Raw genomic sequence first — 6782 nt, forward strand, 5'->3', positions numbered from 1 at the left:
TAGCTGCTAACTAGCACAAGAAAAGTGGGACTCTTCCCAGATGATACTAAATTTTATGAAATTTACATGGCTATAGTAATTGAGCACACAGAGATGATTTCCATAACCAAGTCCCAGGCCACAGAAAGAGTTTTAAATGAAATGACACTAGGACAATAATCAGTTCAAAATCTAATCATACCAATATCTGCAAACTTCAATAACCCTGATTCCAGGATTAGTTGACTGCATACTTAGATGTGGAGCTGAGGAAGACCCTGTGAGGACCTGCCTTCAGACTCATTCCAGCACCTAGCATGATACCTGTGTTACCAGGTAACCAATGAAGCTGCTGTACCTGAGCCATGTGTTGAACTCACCTTCCGCGCAGTGTCCTGAGTCAAGCCCCCTCTAACAGACTATACCTGATCACCTTTCCCTTCTTCACCTCACCCCATTTATTTCTCATGTGAATTCAGGTAATCCCATCTTAGTATCATTTCTACATGTCACCTTGAATCATTTCAGGAACAGTCATGTTATTGCACATGAACCACTAGGTCCAAGAGACAGAAAGTTCTGGATTTCATTAGAGGAGGAATTCAAGGATGCACCCAGAAGAAACTTAAATAGAACAGGTTGATTAATGTAAAATAGCATGAACTCTAAGCCAAACTAAACCCTCCAGGTGGGAGAGTGGACAGGCTCAAGAAGAAACACTAGCAGGAGCCCCAAGACCCTAACACCAACATGAAGGTGGTCAGTCTTGAAAACTAGGTATGCCATTAACTTACAGAGTCTGGGTTATGTGTTATAAACTCTCTCCACATATTATGCATGGGAGTACATGGCCTTGAATGGTCAGAGTCAAGGTGTCATTTTCCTCAGGCTATAGGAGCTATGAATCAACAAGACCTTTGCTCTTTTTCATGAGTTTCTCTATTAACATCAGCAGTCTGGGATGTGGTTACTTATCAAAATCCAAGCTACCATTTTCAGCCAGGAGCTTTCCTAACTCCTATAGCAGCAGGATGCATGCAAATAAATCAAAATTGATTCCTCTGGGTGGTATAAACATAGAGAAATCTGAGACGCCATCAATGCTGGAATTATTGAGGGTTTGTGGGCTTGGGTTTTTAGCTTTTGGGGTTTTTTTCCCCCAAAAGCAGTCTGTATCTGACTTAGAATATTTAGTCTGGTTCAGTTCTGTGCCCAAACGACTTTTGATACTACAACAGCAATAAGATCACTCGGTTTCACAATGGACAAAGAAAACACAAGGTCCTATCCTGCTGCACTATGGAATAGATGAGAAAATCAAGTGCTACGTATGTAAGACCACATGGTAATGCCAGATTAAGGTCTCCACTCCCTAGGTCCTTGAGACCATGCATAGGCATCACACAGGAATGGACTGAGAATCTCCCTCAGAGGTCACCATTGATCACTACTACATCAGTAAGGGACACAGCATCACCACAAGGGCCACTCGGACCTCATATACCTAGACCTACATACATCTCACTGTGATCATTTTCCATAGCAAGCGGCTTTCCCTTTGAAAATATCAGTCTATCCATCCACAGGAGCATTTGTAAAAGTTCACAGAGTGAAACGAGAGAACACTAGAGTTTTCTCTGATTCCTTGTTAAATATCTGCTCATATAGCATAGAAATTCCAACCCTGCAGAAGAAAGGACCTCCTGGTTCTAACCTTTGCAGGCGTAACCGAGGGATACCTTCAACATCCACATAATACGCACCAGGAAGAGCAGACATTTCCTGGATTAATGGCTGTTGGACTCATTTCTGACAACTGAGCCATGAAACCTTCCTGGGGTGAAAACACTAGGCCCCATCACTCGGAGCAAGTAAAGGATGCTTTGTCTTCCCACACCTAGCTGCAGGGATGTAGACTATAAATCCATTCTATCGCCACAGCAAAAAATGTTAGATTATAATTATTTTTCCTCTCCATAAACCTATAGCAGATCTAAAAAAACCCAACAGACCTTGAAGGGAAAAGGCTAGATCTGATTACCAACTCCCCCACCGAACCTTCAAATCCCTCCAGCCAGCACCTCACCCCATAAACCATCGTTAGCCAGAGGAAGCAGGCTTGTGGTTATGTTGGAGAGAAAAGAAAAGTGAGTTAGCATTGAAATGAAGCAAGAGCCTTTAAAAATGATTCAAGTGCCCTTGAGTGATCTTGAACTTGGAATTGGCAACCATCTCACAAGCAAAAGGAGGGAAAAGATGAGCGCAAGTCACAATTTGAGCACTTACCAAGTGATACACACACTTAAATTTAAAATGGCTCCTTTCCTTGCCATTTGGAATAGACTGGAATTCTAAAATAAATGAATCAATGAATGTCCCAAGTAGATATGAAAACCTGCTGTCCCAGTCAGTAGCGGCCTTCTCATGCCTATGTAAGTGACTGAATTACCATAAGCCCTGCTCAGGCCTCATCATCAAAACCCTTGGAGCTATTACTCGCTGAGGTCCAAGTACAGCTCTATGCAGCTTTTACCAACATCATTACAACTATACAAATATAAGGCAATCCTTATTGGGTTCCTGATTTCCCCAGGAAGCCCACATCTCTTAAACTTTGGATCAAAAGACAGGGTAGGCTGAGAAGATTGAGGGGGAGTGAGGGAAATGGGAACAAAAACATGAGAGGGGGAATAAATGAGAAGTAATGCACCTACTATCTGGCGAATATAACTAACTGTAACCCCTCTGTGCATTACAATAAAAATTATTTAAAAAGAAAGGGTAGGCTGGTATCCATCTGCTTTGGCAGGCTCTGTGGACCTCGGTGTATTGCAGCAAATATGAAAGCCAGATTCATGACACCGAGCAAAGCTTCATGAATAGCTAAATGCAGGCTTCTGGCATTGGTGTAATAAGGCAGGTAAGCACAGAATGTGTTATTCATGGAGGTGGTTCTAAGTGAAATGTTCAAAGAGAGCACCTGGCATTATTTGTCGAGGTCCAATGTATTACAGAAGATGCTATGGTAATCTATAAATACTGTAATGTATGCAGTACATAGAAATAAGTTTTTAAAATTGAAATTAAAACCTACATAAATATAACCAAAGTTAACAATTCAATGGCACTAAGTACAATCACAGTGTTGGACAACTACCACCTCATCTAGTTCCAAAACATTCTATCATTCCAAGTAAAATGCGATCCCAGTTCGGTAATGTTCCTCCATTCTCTCTTCCCCAGAGCTCCTGGCAACTATCAGCAGCTTTCTGTTTCCATGGATTTACTTATTTTTGATATTTTATATAAATGGAATCATACAATATGAGACTTTTCATGACTGGCTTCTTTTAGGATACTGTTTTCAAAGACCATACAAATTGTAGCATGTGCCAGTACTTCATTTCTTTTTTTTTACAGCTAAATTAAAGATCACTCTATGTTTATAGCACCCTCTGTGTATCCATGTACCAATTAGTGTACACCTGGGTTCCTTCCACCTTTGGATTACTATAAATAGTACTGCTATGGGCATCCATTTACAAGCATTTGTTTGACCACCTGTGTTTTTGTTTCCTTTTTGCCATGCAAGGGGCAGAGACAGAACCCAGAGTTTTGCACATGCAAGCTCTTGCATTAGCAAAAACTCTACCATCAAGTGATACCCATAACCTTAGCTCCTGTTCTCAATTTCGTTGGACAAATATCCTGGAGTGAAACTGCTAGAAGTAGTATTTGATATACAAAATAGTCAAGTGCATAATGTTGAGGGTAATAAACTTGACATTTCAAAGCTGCACAATGTTTGCTCACAGGGATGGTAAATTTTAAAGTTTCTAATAAATCTACATACTGTCAGATCACTAGAGCTACAAGTTACCATAAATACTACATACAAAGCATTTTTCCTTAACCTGACAACAAAGGTAAACATAATAGCAATGGTGGCAATAATAATGATGACATAGGAGTTAATACTGGTTCTATAAACCCAGCAGTATGCTAACTTTCATATCACTGCTATATATTACTATGGTGTTCTAGATGGATGATAGATAGTAGAAAGATAGTTCCCATTTTCCATGGAGAAAGTCATGTACCAGAAGTCTCAAACCCGACAGAACATTTCAAGTGCTCAAATTTCTAATTGTTAGAATATTTTTTTCATTTCATACAAAATAACCCAATTATGTGCAATTAATACTATCTTGAGCCTGGTCTTAAGAAGTATATCTTGATTGCAGTTACCACCTACATATCCTGTCACACACTGTGATAGTGTTCCTTGCAATGTCACAGATCTTATGTGTCCCCTTTAGTAGCTGCACAGAATTCATGTTTGTCATTACTAGAAAGCCACAAGCAACAGCAGAGTAGGATGTTGCATCTGCCCCACCATGCAGGTCCCAGCCCACACACACTGCCGGCACCTTACAGACACTGATTAAATATGTACTCAACACACAAATCTGCACTGAACTCTTTCCCTATTGGCAGATCAGCTCTACCATTTTTCTCTTCCCATGTCTAGCCTCAGACACCTCTTGTTGGTAGACATGGACCCATCCATTGTCTTTTTTCTCATCCACTTCAGAGCTTTCATCCTTCTATGGATCCTGCGACCTCAAGGACACATCTCACAGAAAGGCCTTGGAAAGACTGCTTTCAGGACCCTGTGCCGTGTCCCTATAAAACTACATGGGTCAGGCGGTCCCCTGCCTGACAGCTTGCCTGGAATAAAGGCAGTATGCATAATCCCCAAACAGACTTACAAGCTTGCTTGTTAATGGGCATCTCCTGCAATTCTCACTTGGAGACTTCAAAATTCATCCAAAACCATCCAGATGGTCATCAAGAACCAATATTTCCACAGCCCTAAATACTCAGTAGACAATTTTTATTTGAATCACAGTCTTAATCCCATTAGTAAAATTAAGAACCAATTTTATTAAAGGTAGCAATTTTCTTTTTGTCTTCCAACAGCTTAATGGAGGGAAAAATGACCTTTTGTGACCTCCATAACTAATGTGTTAGAGAGCCATCTGGAGCTGATACTGAAACTATACTCTGAAAGGAGGTTGGAAAGCCCTGGCTCTGAGGACACTAAAGAACACTTGCTGATGGAAACAAAAAGCATGTCCCCTAAACCACAAACACCAGGCGTATTGCCGCACCAGGGGCCTTATACTTGAAGTCACTTTTACCGTGATGCGTTCATCGTGGCTCATTATCCTTTCACATACCATCCGCTCCAGAGAGTGCTTTAACGCACTGAGACCCCAGGGTGTCACAAAGTAGGGTGTCAGCCCAGCACAGCCTACACACTGCACAGTGAGAGTTGTCTCCATGACTACTGAAGACAGATGGCCAAGAACAGTCAGGAAGTGAATTTGTGTGTGAACGTATATGCCTTTTACTCACTTGGAGCAGGAGTTGCAAGGGAACAAAAGGAAGTTCCTTTAGGCCAAGCAGATAGCACCAGTAAAGGAAAAACAAACAAGGGTTAAGAGGGTAGTACGGCGGTAGAGCCCTTGTCTAGAGTATATAATGCTCTGGGTTTCATCCTCTGCACTGCAAAGAAAAAGTGAAAAAGAAAGAAAAGAAATTCTCACCAAACACCTGTGGGAGGAGAGTGAAATCTGGCTTCTGCAGGCACAGGCCATGCTCCTAGCCCCAGAATACACCAGGAATGAGAGTTAACTGCACGCACAGGCCAGCCCTAGGCAGGTTCTTTGAGGAGCTCTATAGAATCCCTCTCTTGGATGGCCTACTGGGGTAGCTTTCCTTCCACAACTCACAGCCACCAGCTCCATGAAGTGCTGGCAGGATGAGCACATCTCAGTTACTAGAGATTCGGCCTAGAAAAATAAGAGTATGTTTCACAAGAAAACATCTCAGAACACTTGCTGTAGAAGACCCTGAGAGTTCAGAACTCAGGCCAAGGAAGAATAAGCTCAATCCAGACGACTGGCCTAAGATATGTGAGAGTACCTGGGAGGTAAGCAGTAAAGGTTCTGGTCATGTCACAGGAGACAGTCAAGGACAGCACCCCCCACCTCAAAAGGAAATTTACCCACACTCTGTTTAATCGAAAATCATCAGTGACTCCTCCAGTACAGAATACAAACAAGAGAATCCAGAACTGGAAGTATGTCAGGGAAGCAAGAATGAAACCAGTGGTTAGTGTTACTTTTCTTTTGGCTAATTCTAACCCCTTCCAATTACTGTGTTATAAAAACAATATGCTTCAGATTTGCACAGTACTTTTAGGATGGGCATTTATCAATACTGGTTCCACAGAAGACACGTTTAGCAGTGTGTGTGTGTGTGTGTGTGTGTGTACACACTTGCATGTTTGTGCAAGCACTACTTGTTCATGTGTCCCAACCTCCCATTCACAGAATTCCAGACCAAAACAACTTTGCTTTTTTCATTTCACCTTTTTATTAGCCTCTCCCAACTCCTACTCCTCTTCATCTTATAAAATAAAATAACTAGAATTATTCCAGCAAGATTTACTCCTTGATCTCTGAGATAATTTTTTAACTCTTATCTCTGAAGTTTTTGAGCTCTCCATTGTCTTTGCACACCCATCCATGCATGTTTCTCTGAAGAAGTGTTAAATGTAATGTCTCTGAGGAAAATATCTAAAATCCAAGATGTCTACATACATCACACCAAGCAAGCAGTAGGCCCCAGGTGTTAGGGGAAGGTTTTCTGGAGCAATTCATCCTCAGCTTCCTGTTGCTTTTCCATTTCAAGCCAGCAAACCTTGTTGTGTTCATTTGCAAACACTCCAGGAA

This window comes from Megascapheus bottae, chromosome 7 (genome assembly GCF_031878675.1).
Source record: "Megascapheus bottae isolate mThoBot1 chromosome 7, mThoBot2.hap1, whole genome shotgun sequence".
Taxonomy (NCBI): Eukaryota; Metazoa; Chordata; class Mammalia; order Rodentia; family Geomyidae; genus Megascapheus; species Megascapheus bottae.